This window comes from Schistocerca serialis, chromosome 3 (genome assembly GCF_023864345.2).
Source record: "Schistocerca serialis cubense isolate TAMUIC-IGC-003099 chromosome 3, iqSchSeri2.2, whole genome shotgun sequence".
In the NCBI taxonomy this organism is placed as follows: domain Eukaryota; kingdom Metazoa; phylum Arthropoda; class Insecta; order Orthoptera; family Acrididae; genus Schistocerca; species Schistocerca serialis.
This window is the reverse complement of record NC_064640.1, coordinates 442,245,169-442,265,467: the sequence shown is the minus strand read 5'-3', so window position 1 is coordinate 442,265,467 and position 20,299 is coordinate 442,245,169.

The following is a 20,299-nucleotide window of genomic DNA, read 5'->3' as shown; positions in this document are numbered from 1 at the left end:
CCTCCCTCCGGCACGGGTGTGTGTGTTTGTCCTTAGGATAATTTAGGTTAAGTAGTGTGTAAGCTTAGGGACTGATGACCTTAACTGTTAAGTCCCATAAGATTTCACACACATCTGAACATCATCATCATCTGCCAGCGTATGTAGTGCCAATAGGAAAATTCGGAGGCGGTGGTGTGGTACTATTTTTCACTGAGTGGGCTTGCACCCCTTGTTGTTTTACGTGGCACTATCACAGCACAGACCTACATTGATGTTTTAAGCACCTTCTTGCTTCCCACTGTTGAAGAGCAATTCGGGGATGGCGATTGCATGTTTCAACGCGATCGAGCACCTGTTCATAATCCACTGCCTGTGGCGGAGTGGTTACAAGACAATAACATCCCTGTAATGGACTGGCCTGCACAGAGTCCTGACGTGAATCCTATAGACTACCTTTGGGATGTTTTGGAACGCCGACTCCGTGCCAGGTCTCACCGACCGACATCGATACGTCTCCTTAGTGGAGCACTCGGTGGAGAATGGTCTGTCATTCCCCAAGAAACCTTCCAGCACCTGATTGAACGTTTGCCTGCCAGACTAGAAGCTGTCTTCAAGGCTAAGGGTGGGCGAACACCATATTTAATTCCAGCATTACCGATGGTGGGCGCCACGAACTTATAAGTCATTTTCAGCCAGGTGTCCGGATACTTTTGATAACGTAGTGTACATAAATCTTGGTTCCCTCACGAAAGCCGGCCGCGGTGGTCTAGCGGTTCTAGGCGCTCAGTCCGGAACCGCGCGACCCCTACGGTTGCAGGTTCGAATCCTGCCTCGGGCATGGATGTGTGTGATGTCCTTAGGTTGGTTAGGTTTAAGTAGTTCTAAGTTCTAGGGGACTGATGACCAAAGATGTTAAGTCCCATAGAGCTCAGAGCCATTTGAACCATCCCTCACGAAAAATATCTGATATCACAGAATCGATATGTCACCTTTCTGTCAATTCGTTTTGTTAGTATGAGTACAAAAGGGAGCATTTTTGACCTGGAGTATGCTGTTCTTTCACATGTATCCTCTTTTGCGCATTCAAGACGGATACTAAATGGAGTGAGAGATGAGGCTAAGAAAGAAGAAAAAAAGATTCTTAAATACGGACACAAATAACCTTTCTTATATGTATACATTCCCATACTCACAAAAGCTTTGTTATAACAGTAATAATAATAATTATTATTTAATTGCTTTGGTTTACTAAGGATCACATGATATTACTTATGTCTTCTTTCTTTTCTCATTTCTTTCTTTCCAGTAGTTTTTCATTCTTTCCCTATATTTATCTCTTCTTTCTTCTGTTCACATTGTCCCTGTCTTTTCTTTGTTTTCTCCTGGGAGGCCGTGGAACATTTTACTTGTGCTCTGAACTTTTCTCTTTCTTCTATTTCTTCCTCTGTTATTTCCGTTTCCCTCAGATCTGCTTTAACGCCTTCGATCCACGTCATTGATATTTTTGGATTTCTTTCAAAAAAATTAAAAATTCTGTTTGTTATTATTTTTTCATCAAGTCATGGACTGTGCCCATAGAATGTAATTCTTCTCTTCCTCATTATGTCTAATATTCGTTCTACTTTATTATAAACTTCTTTAATACTGCTTAATTTCCATTTATCGCTGTCATATTTTGGTCCCAAGATTTTCCTACTCGTTTTCCTCTCTTTCTTTTCTATTTCACCTAATTTTTTGGCTCTATTTTACGAAAGCCATTCTGAAGCATAAGGATGTTCTGGTCTAATGAGAGCGTTTTAGTGCGGAGTTTTAATTTATGGAAATAGATTTCTTCCCCTCACACAGGTTTTCTGTTAGTAGAAAAGTCACCTCCATTTTCCTTGCCTTTGGTAAGTTAGCTTCTTTGTCCAAAGCATTAGTTTGTATTATTTCACGTAAATATTTAAATTTCGTAGCCTTTTCTATTTTTCAAAAAGCAGTTTCCATGTATCTCGGTGCGTCCTGGACACCTCACTTCATATTATTTAATATTATTTCTCTACCATTCCACTATCTAACAGCGAACGGGGAAAAACGAATACTTTCCTTTGTTTTAATAACTGCTACCCAACTCGTGTATCATATCCGTGACACTCTCTCCTCTACTTCACGATAATGCGAAGCGAGCTGCCCTTCTTTGAACTCTTTCGATGTCATCCGTCAACCCTATCTCGCAAGGATCCCACGTTGCACAACAGTACTGTAGTAGAGGACGGACAAGTGTAGCGTAGCAAGTCTCCTTAGTAGACATGTTGCATCTTCTAACTGTTCTGCCAATAAAGAGCACTCTTTGCTTTGGCGCCCCCACAACATTATCTACGTGAACATTCCAATTTAAGTTGCTCGTAATTATAATTCCTATGTATTTAGTTGAATTGACAGTCTTTAAATTTGTGCAATTTATCGTGTAACCGAAAATTAACGGATTTCTTTTCGTACTCATGTGATGACCTCCCACTTTTCCTTATTCTGAGACAACTTCCACTTTTCGACCAATATAGATGTCGTGCTTAAATCATTTTGAAATTTGTTTTATCTTCTAATGACTCGACCAAACGATAAATTCGTTCTACTTTATCATAAACTTCATTAATACTTCTTAATTTCCATTTATCATTGTCATATTTTGGTCCCGAAATTTTCCTGCTGGTTTTCCTTTCTTTCTTTTCTATTTCATCTAGTTGCATCATCTGCAAAATATTTAAGAGGGCTGCTCAAACTGTCTCCTAAACCGTTTTTATAGATTAGTCACAGCAAGGGGCCTATAACACTTCCTTGGGGAACGCCAGATATCACTTCTATTTTACTGGATGACTTTCCGTCAGCTACTACGAACTGTGACCTTTCCGACAAGAAATTACAAATCAAGACGCAAAACTGAGAAGATACTCCAAAGGCATGCAGTTTGATTAGAAGTCATCTGTTGAGGAACGGTATCAAAAGTCTTTTGGAAACCTAGAAATGTGGAATCAATTTGTGGTCCCCTTTCGATAATACTCATTACTTCGTGTGAATATAGAGCTATTTACGTTTCACAAGAACGATACCTTCTGAATCCGTGCTGTCTGCCTCGCAACGGGTCGTTTTCTCGAAGTAAGTCATAATGTTCGAACGGTCTGTAATTCATCGGATCACTCTTACTTACTTTCTTGAGTATTGCTGTGACCTGTGGAACTTTCGAGTCTTTAGGTCGAATCTTTCGTTTAGCGAGCAGTTATATGTGATTGTTAGGTACGGAGCTACGATATCAGCATGCTCAGAAAGTCTAGTATACAACCTGGACCGGAAGACTTGACGTTGTTAAGTCTGCCATATATTCTGTTTCGAATCCTGCCTTTGGAGCCGTCTCTTCTAGGAGATTTACCTGCATTGTTGCAACTTCTACAGATTCAACTAGGATGGTAAGATCGTTTGTAAAAGTCAAACAATTAATACTAACATTATTCACATTCCTGTCAATTGCGATTTTCAAAATTCTTTCTTCCTCTGTCCTTTTCCTGCATTCACTTTTCTAGTTGACAACTGAACAGCACTGGGGACAGTCCATCTCCCTGTCTTACACCAGTTTTGATCTTAAAAGTCTTGGAAGTTTCACCTAAAAATTCAATCTTGCATTTTGTACTTGTGGGTGTGTCTTTCATGATCGCCACAAATTTTTTGCCAGCTCCAAACTCTTTTAATGTGTTGAGTAATGTTTCCTTGTCAGTCGAACTATATGTTTCTTTGGGGTCTACAAATGAAATATATATATTTTTGGTTTTCATTCCTCTGTACTTGAACTTATATTCCAGGTTTAGAATTTGTTTCACACAGGATCGTCCTTTTCTAAACCATCCTTGGTATTCTGCTAATGGCTGATACGATTGACTTTCCTACCTGTTTTGCGTTCTTTTTGAAAGAACTTTGTTTTCCCGTGGGGAGAGAAATTTCTCTTTAGTTGTTGGGATCAATTTTATCTCATTTTTTGTGGATCGGATGAATAAATGCAGTTTTACAATCTTCTGATGTAGCTCCTGTTTCTCAGATTATTTGAAAGACTCCATGTAGCTTCCTGACTGTTACAGCACCTGCAATTATCCTCATTTCTTCAGTTAATTAATCTTCACCGGCTTATCATTCTTCAAATTTTTAATGATAATTTTGATTTAATTCATGCTGGGGAGATTCTGAGTTTGTGTAAGTGCATCCTGGATTTTGTTTTGGAAATTTTGCTCTTGCTTCCTCACAGTTTAATAACTTCTTAAAATAGCTCGATATTGTTTCAATGTTTTCTTGGTTGTTTAAGCCTAATTTTCCATCTTCATTTCTGAAGTACACGTTAGGTGGCTGGTAAGTTTGGAGACACTATTAAAAAATTTTAAGAACGTACCTGGTATTTGTATCTCCATCCTTCTGATTGAAGGTCTGAGCGACTTGCCGTTCACGTATGTAATAAAATGGAACACCTACAGCCGTCCTTTCGATATTACTTATTATATGGATACCAGTTTCGGTGATTCAGTACACCATCTTCAGGCCGTAACTGACACTGAGGGATTTAACTTCAGTCGTATATACTATTCCATCAGTGGCCAACACCTATGAACGTGTTTCTGTAGACTGTAACAACGATGTTGTCTCTCCAGCCATCTCTGAGTTGGTGTGTACATTGCTTGCTATCGGTGGTTTTGTTGGTTTAACTGCTGTAGGGTTTATTACACAATATAAGGTATGTTTGTCCAATAATGAATCTGACGGCTGCGCAGTTCCACAGTTTACATTGAATTGCTGTGTAATTCACATCATCCATAAGTATGTAACATCACTTTTGTGTCTTCGAATTCCGAATTTTCGAAAATTAACACTAGTTTTAACTTGTATTTTGAGTACATGTTCACCACTGCGCATTTATTGTCACTGGAATTCAATATATGCGCTGTAGTTAATAGCAATGTGTCCTTAAACAGGCACTGAACAGCCAGATAGAAGTGTGTTTGTTAATAGACTGAATAAGAATACTACGTTAAATACTGCAGAACAAACAGAGAAATGGGGTAGAAAAAGTTGAAACACGATGTGCCTACACCATATTGATAAATGAGGGGCAGGTAGGACATTTCGATTCTCCTCAGGGTAGGATGGACCAGGCGTGTTGCCTTTGCTGATGTTGAGGCTTTCCCAGGATTTTGAATTACTTCTGGTTAATTTGAATACCCAATCCTTGCACTTATGTCAAATTGTCATCATCGTCTGATATCTGGCACCCCTGTAAGGACAGCTAGGACGGGGCATTTCAACAAATATGTCGCAGTTGTGGGGATACAGCCAGGATAGCCTTGACAATATGACTAGTGGATAGGATTAGATTTCAGTTTCTGAGACCAGCTCCCTTCTAATTTATGGAAAACTGGAGATGGTCTCAAGCTGTGCTGTCAGTCACCCAAGTGGCAGTTTCTAGTGATTATTCCTAGCATGGGATCAAAGTCTCTTTCAGCCACTAGACATGTGTCAAAGAAAGCCTCCCCATTCCTACCAATACAAGGGGGAACTCATCATGTCAGTTAATTTCACCAGCATCCTACATGAGTCTGGAAATAAGGGGCACAAGATAAGAAACAAAATCAGGTATCTTCCAAGCAATGATGTGTCTGAAGGGCCCATGCATCTCGATTTATTTCAACACCGTATCTAGTTAGTGTTCATGCTATTTTATCCTACCGCTACAAACAGGTAGACAGGCAGGCCAAATAAACACTGGTTACTAGAACTCTTCTATGTGTACGTATATTATGTTATAAACCATAAGGGCTATTTTAAAGGTGACTTGTGTCTAATGACTTGGTCGCCTCTAAAATATTTGTCTGAATGATGCTCTGACATTAACGTGCAGCACCACAGATCAGAGGTATCTGACGTTGTATTGTCTGCCCAGTACAGTGGACCTGATAGTCGTACTTATACAATGAAAGTCAGATTCCTTGCTACTATATTTTTTGTATTTTATCTTGAAGTTTATCACATACATGTACTATTGATTTCAAGGCAGTATTGTCTCTGCATCAGGCACATATGCGACACAATGCATGCATGTTATCATCTACATTACATACATCATGTAACTACAGATACTAGTCAAATATACGGCAATTAACATGCATACAGATTGAATTTATACTCTGCAGTGGAAGTGTGCCTTTCACGGGAAAGTGCTCTACCGACTGGCAGTGGTAAAGCTGTGAAGGTGAGTTATGAGTTGTGACTGAATAGCTCAGTTGGCCGAGCTCCTGCATGCAAAAGCCAAAGGCCACAGCTATGAGTCCTGGTCTGGCATACAGCTTTAATTTGTCAGAAAGATTCGACATAAATACAGTTCAGTATAACACAGCAGTCAACCGATTTCAAGCTGCACGTATTTTGGTATGTCATGTTTACAGTATTTACGTGACACGAATTGAATGGCAATGGAAATGAGAGTGTAGCATCGTTGGCTGGGAGACCCCATTCGGGGAAGTTCGGCTGCCAAGTGCAAGTCTTAGTTAATTCGACGCCACATTGGGTGACTTGTGCTCCGGTGATGATGATGAAATGTTGATGAGGACAATACAACATCCAGTCCCCGCACGGAGAAAATCTTCAACCCGGCCGGCAATCGAACCCGGGCCCGCTTGCATGTGAGGCGAGCACGTTACCAGCCAGCTAAGCAGCGGACAGAGTGGCAATAAGGAGTCTGGATCAAAAATTGCCTTGGATGCGTCAGTGACCTTGCAGGTGATCACGTGATCATCATGTCAACACCCATGACGTCACGATCGAACTTGGCAGCAGTCATGCTCCCCTTATCTATCATGTGACAAGCCACACCCTTCCTATCAATCAAATGACAAGCTGATGACACAAGTATGTGTGCGTGTGTGTGTGCATATGTGCATGTTTGTGTGCATGTGCATGTGTGCGTGTGTACGTGTGTGTGTACACAATTCAGAGGAAAATGCCTTACGTAAATATCTTTGAGTTTCAAATTAAGATTATGGAAATAATGTAAATTGACACTATATGTACTTACTGCCAGTAACTGATCATGAAATTTTCGCTATGATAGTCGCTGGCTTGTACTGTGACAATCTGAGGGTATTGCACCGTCTAGTCACATTAATGGGACCACCTGTCGAAAGCCTTAATAACCACCTTTTGCAGCGCTGACCGCTGTAAGACGTTTAGGCAGAGAGTGAGTGTGGTTCTGGAAGGTACTGACGGTGATGTGGAACCATGAAAACTCCCGAGCCGTGCCCAGCTGCACTAGGTTTCTCGGTTGAGGGTTTATGGCGCGAACAGCTCGATCGAAGTAGTCCCACAGATTCTCGATCAGGTTTAAATCCGGTGAGTTTGTTGGACAGTAGAGTATGGTAAACTCATCCTGGTATTCTTTGAACCACACACGTACACTGCGAGCATGTGACACGTTGCAATGTCCTACTGGTAGATGCCATCTTGTCGAGGAAAAACGAACTGCAAATATGGGTGAACATGGTCAATGAGGATAGATGCATAATTGTGTTGATCCATTGTGCCTTCCAGAATGACGACATCACCCATGGAATGCCACGAAAACATTCCCCACACTTTAACGTTCTCTCCTTGTTTGCTTTCAGACGTTTCACGCCGTACACGCCAACGGCCATCTGTCCGATTGAGCATAAAGCGTGATTCACCTGCAACGGCCATCTGTCGCCACGCAGTTGACGTCCAGTTGCGGTACTGGTGCGAAAATCCCAATCTTCGTCGTTGATGAACAGCAGTCAGCATGGGTGCATGAGCCAGGCGCCTGCTGCGGAGGCCCATGCGCAGAAACATTCGCTGAACGTTCGTTGAGGAGTCACTGTTGGTAGCCCTGAGGTTCATCTGGGCGGTCAGTTGCTCAACAGTTGCACGTCTGTTCGCTCGAACACACCTCCGCAGCCTCCGTGCACACCTGTCATTTACGGTCCGTGGTTGACCACAGTTGCCTAAGTGGTGGTTTTGGATAGCGCCATTTTGCCATACACGGTATACTTCAACCACGGCAGCATGAAAATAGCTTAAAAACTTAGCGGTTTCGGAAATGCTTCCACCATTGGCCCGAAATCCCATGATCATGCCCTTTTGCACGTCAGATAGATCGCTCCGTTTACACATTACGACAACGACTGCACTGTTTTCCTTGTCCCCCCCCCCCTCCCCCTGCCATGCTTTATATACCCTCCACTGCTAATGGTGCCACACGCCATCTGTGATTGGTTATTGTATGTTGACGCGAGCATAGGCGGTGGCCTCATTAATGTGACAGGACCGTATATATCGTGTTTACACACTGTACGAGCATTGTATGAAGAACACTACCAAGCAACATCAGTTTCAAAGTGTAATTTTTTACGAAAATACATTTTTACACAGAAAATTTCCTTCCAAGATACTGTAACAACCGATAAAATTTCCTTCTTAGCATTTACAGCGTTATTTTATGAGACCATATTTACAAATTAATACGGAAAGGACACCTCGTCGTATTCTAAGATTACTGATCCGTTGTTGGGATCCGTAAGACAGGTTGCTCCACTTGCCGCTGTTGGCCTTTTTTACTTACACTGTGTGACCTAAGTCGCCAGACACCGATGGCCTTTCATTCCGTTCCACTGTAATTAATAACGTGGATCACGTCCTTTGGATAGAGTTACCGGTTTAATATTTAAGTATCATTTCCCATTACATTTGGTACAATTATGTTTTTCCAGTCTTCTCTAAGCATGTTGAATAGTTGCCGCCAGTTTCTGGCAGAACTGACCTGCATCCTACGAAGAAATGTCCAAGAAATGGAGTTCAGTTGGCGATTCGACCAGACTGATATAAAGTAACGATTGGTTGTAGTAGTAAGTTACCCACAGCTATAGTCATAAAGACGACTATAAATATTTTTATAACGAAAATATATTTGAAATACTCTCAAAATCTTCAGTTTCCCAGACAAAATGCTTAGTTGCGTTGGCATTAAATAATGCAAGTACATACGTGTAAAGTATAAAATTGGTGCGTGCCTATTCCACACAATGTAAATCTCACATGCAAGGAATTTGTGTAAATAATTAACAGTGCAATAGCTCTAAAAATAATTTATATTTATGTTTGCTTGAATATGAAAGTGAAACTATCCACAAAGTTCATCCTGTTTCAAAAACAGAATTTAAAAAAACATGTGGAACTAATACGAATAATGGTGGTAGCTTACCTAACACAAAGTCTTCATGCAGGTTCTCAGCAATGGCACACGCAAAAAAATTAGAAGAGAGAAATATTTTCTTCTTCTGAAAACATTCTGAAAACATTTCTCGAGATAGTACTCCAGCTGTGGAACGAAGTGATGCAATAATTACGGCCGTGAACAGGCGCGATCCAGTTTTGAACGTCGCCCAGTCCGCCAGATACCAATACAGGTTTTGTGTCCCAAAATCTCAGCAAGAAACTTCCATGTTGGTTGCCCACGGTCACCACTTATTCATTCACCAATTCTTATACATATCAGTTAATGCCTACTGCTGTATGAGAACACGGTGGATTCTTACAGCAAATATACTGGACACAAGAAACTACCTACATCCATCTGTAGAGCTATTATAGGAGATAAGAAAAGCACTATCGTCATGTGACAGAAACGTCAAAGGTGAGCCGTTAACGCGCTGTAGACCTTTGAAGGATTTGGCTCTGGACTCCTCTAACGATCCACTTTGACAGTTGATGCCTAGGTGCCAACGTTCACAGTTGGTGTGAGTGCTTCGTGCGCAACTCGCTAACATTGGAATCTTATCTCCAACACTGTTATTTCTTACTGCTAGCAATGCTACGTTTTCATCACCGCCAGAAGTAGAAGTATACAGTATCCACGTCTCTGGATAAATAATTACAGTATTATTGTCATGCTGTATTTACTTGAAAGTTTCTACTGATTTTTACGAGTTCTTGGTGGCTGGCTACACTCTAAGCGAGTTTGCTGACATGCATCTCATTCATGGGAAGGCACGATGCAACAGTCGAGCAGCAAGGCGAATGTGTGCAGAACGATTTCCAGGGAGAAGGTTACCAAATCATGTCACATTTTAAAGACCTTATTGTTGTCTTCGCGAAACAGAATCCCTTAGACTAGGCCGACTGGTAAATGGTAGACCTCAAAGTGTGCGAACTGTTCAGTTTGAGGAAGCTGTGCTGCGTTACAGCGAACTGAGGACGTCCCCATCCACAGTATACGATCCATAACCAAGGAACTAAATACATCCAACGTCAATGTGTGCCACGTACTCCACGGGATGGGTATGCATCCATTCAAGTAGCAGAGGATAAAAGACCTATCAGCTGACGCCTTTCCCCCGCACATGGAATTGTGCCAGTTGTATCGACAACAAATTATAAACATCTAAACGTTTCTGACTTCCAAACATGTGTTTTACTTTCTGACGATGCTGTGTTCACAGGGGAAGGAATATCCAACAGTCTCAAAAGCCATGTACGGGAGTTTGAAAATCCAAAGGCAACCCGTGTGTTCCACCATCAACAGAGATTTTCAACAAATACGTGGGCTGGTATTGTTCACGACCATCAGATTGAGCGACAATTTTTTTCCTAACAGGGTCAGTGGAAGAAACTACCATATCTTTCTCCATGAAGTACTACAGCAAATTTTGGAGAATGTCCTGCTAACAGTCAGGCAACGATTATGGTTGCAGCATGACGAAGCCCCACCACCCTTTGCCGTTGATATCAGGGAACATTTAGACAATGTTTAACCCAACTGTTGGATTTGGAGGGGTGAGCTACTACCGTAGCCACTATGACCTCCCACCTTCATTCCTATGGATTTCTTTGTGTGTGTAAAGGGAGGGGGGGGGGGGTTAAGCGTCTTGTGTAGGAGACACGGATACACTGTACAAGGACTGATTGCCCGTTTGGCTGAGCTGCAGCCGTTATCCCTGAAACACCTGGTTCTTTTGAATGTGTTAGACCAGGGCATCCCAACCTTTTCAGCTGGTGGACCCCTTCTTCAGTCGAAAATCCATGGCGGACCCCTAGTCAGTCAAGAGTACAGTAGCTATAAATTTCAGAGCTTCTTAATACAAGTCCCATGTTCCCAATGACACCCCCCTCCCCCCCCCCCCAAAGTATCAATAGTCTTTGGTTTAGCGATGAATGAAAACAATTTGAAGGCCAAAAATCGACTTATGAAATAGGTAGTGCACTGACAAAGCAAGTTTGACATTTAATGATGGTGGGGCCGCATACGTGCCAGTGAGCGCTGTGATTGGTCGACAAAGCTCTCTCTCTGCGCATACGTAAAAGGTATCAGCACATCTACCACCGTGAGCCGGCGCACGAACGACCTCTGTATTGTTGCGAAACAGTCGATCAGAGAAGCCGCATTGTGTGTGCGTTCTCACTTAGGAACCGCAAAGGCTGCTTGGGAATACGACCTGAAGTAAAAGTACACATGTTTTTCACACGAAAATAAAGTGATGAATTTGATTTTCACATTTTTATTTAATAATTTTACTCATTATTTTACACGATTTGGTGAAGGGTGGCCGCGGACCCTCTAGAAAGAGCCGGCGGGCCCCTAAGGGGTCCGCGGACCACACGTTGGGAAGCCCTGTGTTAGACAATCAATAGCATGTAGATGACAGTTGTGCATTAATGTAAACGGACAACATTTTTGTCACATAAAAAAGTTTTTCTTTTTATCTACTCTAAACACTCTAAAATTTGTTATACAAAGTTTTTCACTAATTATTTTAATTATTAAAATAATAAATTGAGTTATCAACAATGGCTCTTTGCCATTTTTACTTTCTGTGAGACTTCACCTTTGTGTCATGTAAAATCTCATCTCTAATGACGTCCATGTCGACGATATTGTTAAACTCTGTACTTCAGGTAACTAGTGTCAAAGTTAAGATCGAATCTATGAACTGAAAACTAACTTAAGCACTGGGAAAATTACTTACTATTTATATGAATCTTAATGATTTAGGAATGGTTAAACCACCGACAGTGTGTTCATCCGTATTCGTTTACTTTTCAGGTCGCCGCATACAGTAAAACATCTTCTTTTGCTGACAGAACTTTAACACTAATTACGGGTTTATCGAGAGATGGTGAAACCTTAGCACATTGGAATTCCTCGGGTGTGGGGCAACATACAAGAGTGGTTTGATGCAGACTGATGACTAGTTCCTAGACTGCAAGAATCTCGACACGCCGCGTACTGTTGCTAACCTGGTTACAGCAAAGAATAATTTCACGAGAGTAGCCAAAGATTCAACAATATATTTGGAAAAGTTAAATTTTGGTCCTGCGTGCAAAAATAAATGAAAAACATTTTCTTTCTTCGTGTAATTATTGAGGTGTATTGAAATTGCATCATTTCTAACAAATATTCAAGTAATATTCAACTTCAGTCATGAACAAATCCGCGTAAGGAGCTGTAGACGTGAACGTAATTTGTGATGGTGCACTGCCCGCTGTCATAACGAAGAATGTTGTAGACGATGTAAGCTGCTACTGACTGAGTACATTCGGGACAATGAACAGTGACCTATACGTGAAAAGTCGTGCCGTTTTTCCAACGTATTCCTTCCGTTCTATCCCGAGAGGATAGTGTCAATAAACGTTTCGGACTTCTCTGCAAAAGACATTCCACTTCCTTCCTTGTTTGCTCATTCATCCCGCTAAGGATGTCTGAGGTTTAGCCGTCCGATCTCTCGCTCGTGCTGCTCATCCTGTAGCCAGTACAACTGAAATTAGGACGGTAAAGAAAGTATCACACTTCTCGTTTCTTAGAAAGTCACATGAAATCTTCCCAATACCATTTTACGACGTGTACAGCGTGTCGTCACACCTGTTTTTAGGCAGGAGATAGTGTTTTATTTTTCTGAACATTAAATCTTTTTCTGTATTGTAGGTGTAAATATGAATTCCTTTTTATTCCTGCTTTACGAATGTTTCATGATCCTTCACTTTTAAAACACAGTGCTTCACACGGCTTTCATAGGTTTGACGTGTTGTGGATAACTGATTTCACTGTTTATCGCGTTTGTGATTTACTGTTGCCGTCAAAAAATAGCTCGCTCCGAATTTCACTATATTTCAACGTGAATAAAAGTATTTTTTTAGAATTTTCTTGAAATTACAAATGTCATCTGAATACGCTATTTCGTAGTAAACAGGCGTTTGTGATTTAGTGAATGTAGCACATATTGTAATTAGCATGTCGTTTCACATGTAGTTTCCCCTTTCAAGACGAGTGTATATTACCTACATTTATCGTAAGCTAACGCTACTTTCGAGTTTTTAGCTACTATAATCTCAAAAAATTTCAGGGAACCAGTAATTTTTACCACAGGTTATTCTGTTGCCTTAACAGAAATCTCGTTTTGATTACAAATTCCTTCAGTTCTTAAACCGAATTGTGTTATCAGTGCTATTCTCAATCGCTGGATGAGTTAGCTAACGTTCGTAAGCAGCTGTAAAACGCCATGACTACTGTCAAACTGTTGGCAGCTGTGACGAGTCGGTATTTTGGGAGGGCTCCTGAGAATCGTGTACCAGAGTTACCAAAGGTATCTCATGTACTGTCCTCTCCTGTCAATTTTGTCTCCTCTGTAGGGAGTACAGGATCAGTCACTACTAGTTCACTTGACTGGTGTGGCAGTGGTACGTCTAGGCGTCCTACACAACCTAGACAGAGACTAGGGAGGACTCAGATTCGAGGCGCTCTCTTCCACCTAAGCTGAAACTGAGCCATTGTGACTCTTTTCACCTGTTGGGAAACCTGCTTTGTTCCGTGTAAGAGGAGGCAAACGCAAATGGGTAGGGAACCTATTAACCATACCCCTTAGGGATATTGCAGCAAGAGACAGAAAGTAACACCAATGAGTATGCCGGGAGCCTCATTCAAAATGTTGAAGAGCGACTCCGGCAGCCATGCTGGGAACATAGCACAACCAACTGCAGTCTGTGGCACACGTTGAAACATCGATACCTGTCGTGTGGGCTCAGAAGTCATACTTGGATCATTCCAGCAACTGGCACAGAAGGTTGAGAATACGAGCCTTGATCAAGGAGTTGCAACGAAGCTCACACTTTGCAGCATTGTTTCCAGAATTTATCGTGGCCTCTGGTTCTAAGTTGAATGGAAGGACTGAACCAGATGCTTTGAAGGTTCTGTGACAAAATAGGCTGCGACTTCTTGGACTTGCGCCATAGGGTTGAGAACTGTAGAGTCCCTCTAAAAGGGTCAGGTGTGGACCAAACATCAGCTACTCATGTAGCTGACTGGGTGTGGGTGCACACAAGGGTTTTTTAGATAGGCGACTCTCGATCCAGTCCAGATGACGGCAGTTATAGGAGACCCGGAGGTATTAGTGTAAGATCCAAAAGAATGCACCCCAGTGGCAAGAGTACTAAAATCCCAGTACTTAACAATCGAAGTATTTGCAACGAAGTGCCAGACTTCGAAGCGCTCCTGAAAAACTGTGAAGCTCACATATTACGAGGAACACAAAGCTGGCGAAAACATGAAGTTCACACCAGTAAGACTGTTGGGGAAAATTTAAGTGTATATCGAATGGACAGGCTAATAGGAAATGGAGGTGGTGTTTTTCTCGCCGTAGGGAAGCAACTCAAATCCGCCGAGATAGAAATTGAAGTTGTATGAGAGATCGGTTTGGAAAGACTGGGTATCAGTGGTGGGAACAAAATTGCAGTTGTGACCGTCTATCGACTACAAGACTCACCTCTCAATGTAACCGAAAAGTGTATAGAAAATCTCAATTCGCTTATAGGTAACTTCCCCAATCATATTTCAGCGTCAGTGGAGACCGTAATCGTCCAACGGTCAACTGGGAAAATTACAATTTTCTTAGTGGTGGGCGTGGCAAGACATCCAACATTGCTAAAGGCCTTCTCTGAAGTCTATTTAAAAAAAAATCGGAATCCTACTCATGATGGAAATATATTAGATTTAACAGCAACAAAGAGACGTGACCTCTTTGGGGATGTCCACATCCATACTGGTATCAGTGATCACAAGACGGCTTTGGCAGCAACGATCACAAAGTACAAAAGGTCACTAAAACAAGTAGAAAGATAAATATGTTCAATAAACTAGATAAAACGGTAGTACTGTCATATCTCAATGAGTGACCCGAAACTTTAAGCACAGGACAGGAACGTGTAGCCGGCCGCGGTGGTCTCGCGGTTCTAGGCGCTCAGTCCGGAACCGTACGACTGCTACGGTCGCAGGTTCGAATCCTGCCTCGGGCATGGATGTGTGTGATGTCCTTAGGTTAGTTAGGTTTAAGTAGTTCTAAGTTCTAGGGGACTGATGACCACAGATGTTAAGTCCCATAGTGCTCAGAGCCATTTGAACCAGGGACATGTAGAGGAACTATGGATCAAGTTTAAAAGAGTAATTGTCCATGCACTGGATAGATATGTAGAATTAAACTCGATGGCAGTATAACGGGATTAGTCTGTTTTGTTGCCCCCCGATGATGATAACACGAATACTTTGTCAGGCTTTGAAAGCGGTGGCTCCTTGAGGTACGGCAATACACGAACTCGACAAGTAAGTTTAAACAGTTTTATTAACAAAGGCGGATTATAAAACACGCAGGCTACGCTCACCCATCATCACTGTGTCTAAAATCCTAACACCGGCTAGTTTCGGTCATATCGAAAGGCTCCATGATTAGCTAAGAAAAGAGACATATTCGTGCCCGAGGCCGAGCTAGTTAATACTGCCCGCTGTGGACGGTGGCCAGTGGCGTACTCTCTGTCGCAGTGCGGCCGGACGCGCGTCTACTGACCAAGCGAATCGTCAGTATTCCAGGCAGGTAGGCTGGCGAGCGCATATTAACGTACCGCACAGCTGTGTGCAACCCGTAGACCCTTACAGCAGCAAAGTAAAAGCAGAAATGGCTAATTTCATTTTCAAATGTTCCTTTACACAGGAACATCCTGGAGAATTGCCTCAGTTTCATACTTCTGCCACTGAAAAGATGAGTGAAACAGGTGTTAGTGTCGTTGAGAAATAGCTCATATCATTAAAACTGAACAAAGTTTCAGAGGAATCCCTATCAGATTCTGTAATGATTTTGTGGCTGAGTTAATCCCTCTGTTAACTAAAACCTATCGTAAGTCCCTCGACCAAAAACAGTGTCCAGTAGATGTAAGAAAGCACAGGTCACACCGATTTACATGAAGGTTAGTAGAGGTAATTCACAAAACTATTATCCAGTGTCCTTGACATCGATTTGTCGTAGAACCTTAGAACATATTCACAGATCAAACTTAATGCGATACCCCGAACAGAATGACCCCCTCCATGCCAACCAGCATGGATTCCGAAAAAGTCGATCGTGAGAAACCCAACTCACACTTTTCTGAAATGACGTAGTGAAAGCTTTGGATCAACACAGTCAGGGAGATGCAGTATTTCTTTTTTTTCGAAAAGCGTGTGACTTAGTACCACATCTACGCTTGTTATCAAAAGTCCAATCCTATGAGGCATCAAGCGAGATGGATGGAAGATTTTTGGTACGGAGGATACAACAAGATATCTTAACTGGAGAGTCAACAATACACGTATAAGTGACTTTGGGCGTGCCCCAGGGAAGTATATTGGGATCCTTGCTGAAACTTCCTGGCAGATTAAAACTGTGTGCCTGACCGGGACTCGAACTCGTGACCTTTGCCTTTCGCGGGCAAGTGCTCTACCAACTGAACAACCCAAGCACGACTCACGCCCCATCCTCACAGCTTTACTTCTGCCAGTATCTCGTCTCCTACATTCCAAACTTTACAGAAGCTCTCCTCATTCGGGGATCCTTGCTGTTCATGTGGTATATTAATGGCCTTGAGGGCTGTATTGATAGTAACCTCTGTCTTTTTGCAGATGATGCAACTCTCTATAATGAAGTACTGTGTGAAAGAAGATGCACAAATATTTAGCCAGGTCTCTAAATTTCCAAATGTTGCACGGTTTGGCAACTCCGTTTCAGTATTCATAAATGTTAAATTGTGCACTTCAAGAAACATGCTATAATATCAGTGAATCGCTGTTGGAACTGGTTAATTCATACTGATACCTGAGTGTAACACTTTGTATGGATATGAACTGGAGTGAGCATTTAGTCTCAGTCGTGAGCAGGCAGTAGACTTCGGTTTATATGTAGAATACCGGGGAAACGCTATCAGTCTACAAAGGAGACTGCTTACAAATCACTCGTATAATAATCCTAGACTACTACGCAAGTGTTTGGAACCCATACCAAACAGGACTAAAAGGGGATATTGCACGTATACAGAGAGAGGCAACGCTCTCCAGGTTCACCCATCCACTGTGTGGGTTCTGGCACCAAAATCAAGGTCACTGTCCCTCAACCCCATTGATTTAGGCCAATAAAATTGTGTGCTGCAATTGTTGTGGGAAAAGGAAGTAACCCCATCCCCTACCACATTTTCTCTCTAGACCAATAGGATTACTTCAGTCAAGTCCCTCATTCCCCCATTTTATTATTATTATTATTATTATTATTATTCCAATTACGAGAGTTTCATCATTCGATATCTGTGCGCTGTAATGAAAGGTTCATGAAGTGCCAGCAGCAGAGATCAGCCCTCTCCTCCAGCCAGAATCAAATGAAAAAGAAGACTGTCGTATTAGAAAGTATTTGTCCATCCATCATTTAATATTATTATTATTATTATTTTTATTATTAATATTTGTGTTTTTACATAGCTTACGCCCTCTTTGTTGCACTAAAATCGAACATTATACAACAGAGTCTGCAAAGAATAATTTTAGATCTTAATAGTCAACAATTGCTTCCTTTCCCAATACTTTTATATTCAGAGTGATCTGGTCGCTCGCTGTTCTGCAGATATGACGCACTTCTTCTGTTGTGATGTTTTCAGTCAGTCGTATGTATTTGTTCTTCAAAGCAGCTTCTCTTCTCTATGTTCAGCTTGGCGTCTGATAATGTTCTATTCATACAGATCCATTTTTACTTCTGTAAACCAGTTGTTTTTTATCTTACAGTTCCGAAAGTAGTCAAAAAGTTGTTTCATGAGCGAGAAATATGGTCAAAAATGCAACCCTTCGTTTTCGCATGGTATCAACAAAGGATTCACTTCCTTGGTAAACCACCGAATTGTGCAAGAGTCTCCACTGATCATTATCTTGGTGTTTTTTGTTGATAATCGTTCCAAGTATTCTTCTATCAACTTTCTCCAATTTATCAGTTGTTGCTTGAGTGTTTAATTTAAATAGTGTTTCACTTCCATATGTTGCCTCCGGTTTAACGTCGGAGGAATAATGTCGAAGTTAAGCATTTACTGAAAGTGACCGTTTCTTTTAAGTTGGCCTCGTAGTTCTCTGTGCTCTTTGCAGTTTTAATGTTCTACTATCTCTTGATGATATCTCATTGGTATCCAAAGTAATAATATCTCCAAGATATTAAAACTCTTTTACCAGCTTAATTTTTTGAGCGTTATGGAGTATAATATGGGATGTATCAGCTGGGAATTTCTGTTTTCTCAACAACAACAAAATTACAACACAACCTTTGCCACTAATCGTTCTAGTTCTTCCGTCTGAAACTTCTCTCGATCGATACTGTTTGCTAAAAACGCCAAATCATTTGCAGATGCAATACGGTTAAATCGAATCTTTCTTCCAGTCTTAACAGATAGTGGACATATCTTGTTCCATTCAATCACAATTTTCTCCGGTACACAATGAAACAGTAATGGAGACAATCCATCACCTTGTCGAAAACAAGTTCGAATCTCAAAAGGTTCAGAGAATTCATTTCTGAACCTTACTCTGGATTTAGTACTTCGAAGGGTCTCCACAATGGAGCTGACATGTTTCTGGTGTAAACCAAATTCTGTAAAGATAGGCAGTAGAGATTCACGAAGGATACTATCACAGGCTTTTTTAAAAATCGACGAAGGTGATCACTAGCTTTCTGTTTCTGACCTTTTGGTGTTTCACTATCCATTAAAATTAATAGTTTGATTAGGACAGCTTAGTCCTGGATGAAAACCTCCTTGTTACTCACCTCATTCAACATCAAGCTGTTCATGAAATCCTAAATACAGAACCTTACAGAAAATTTTGTAACTCGTATCGGGCAGGGATGTACCTCTGTAGTTATTTGCATCATAGCCGTTGATTGTCTAGCGTTAAGTAATTCCTCCCTGGAATTTCCTGTTTTGTTCTGTTGGTCACTTAATCAAGCTTTATGACCAGGTAGAATTCCCATATCGCATTCCTCATTCCACCAAGCATATTTCTCCCTTTTGTGTAAAGGAGCAATTTCTTCAACCAAATCTTTTATTCCATTGACAATTGCTCCTAGATTTTCACTTATATATGTTCTAGTTCTCTAGCAGTATCATCATCATCATCATCATCAGCCAATTCAATCATTAGATGATGTGGCCTCTTCGAGTCGTGGATTTAGGTAGGTTTTCAGAAGTCTTCTCCAAGTGGGACGGTCTTGGGCAGTTCTCTGCCAGGTGTTACCAGCGATCTTCTTGATGTCTTTGTCCCATCTGTCTGGTGGTCTTCCTCTAGACCTCCGGTGCTCTCTCGGACTCCACATCAGTACTAGCTTCGTCCATCTGTTGTCTTTTCTTCTTGCGACGTGGCCAGCCCACTGCCATTTCAAGGAACCTATTCTCTCTAAGATGTCATTAACCTTCGTCACAGACCGGATGTCATCTGCCCTTTTCCTGTCCTTTCTTGTGTAGCCCAGCATTGATCTCTCCATGGCTCTCTGTGCTGTCCTAAGTTTCCCTTTTGTGAATGAGTTCAGTGTCCATGTCTCGCAGCCATACGCCATCACAGGAAGAATGCATTGATCAAATACTGCTTTCTTCAGATTTACTGGCATTTTTGATCTGAATACTTTTGAATTCTTCCCAAATGCTTGCCGGCCAAGCTTGATGCGTCGATAGATTTCTGGCCCTATGTCTCCCTTCATATTTATAATCTGGCCAAGGTAGACATATTCACTCACCTCTTCTAGTAGACTGGCCTTGACTTTCACATCTCCAGCTGGGACCCATTTGTTGGATATTACTTTTGTTTTGGAAAGGTTCATGTTCAAGCCAAACAGCTGACATTTCGATGCAAGATCTGTAACTAAGTTTTGAAGCTCTGCGAAGTCTTTGGCCAGTAAGGCAATATCATCAGCAAATCTCAAGTTGGTAA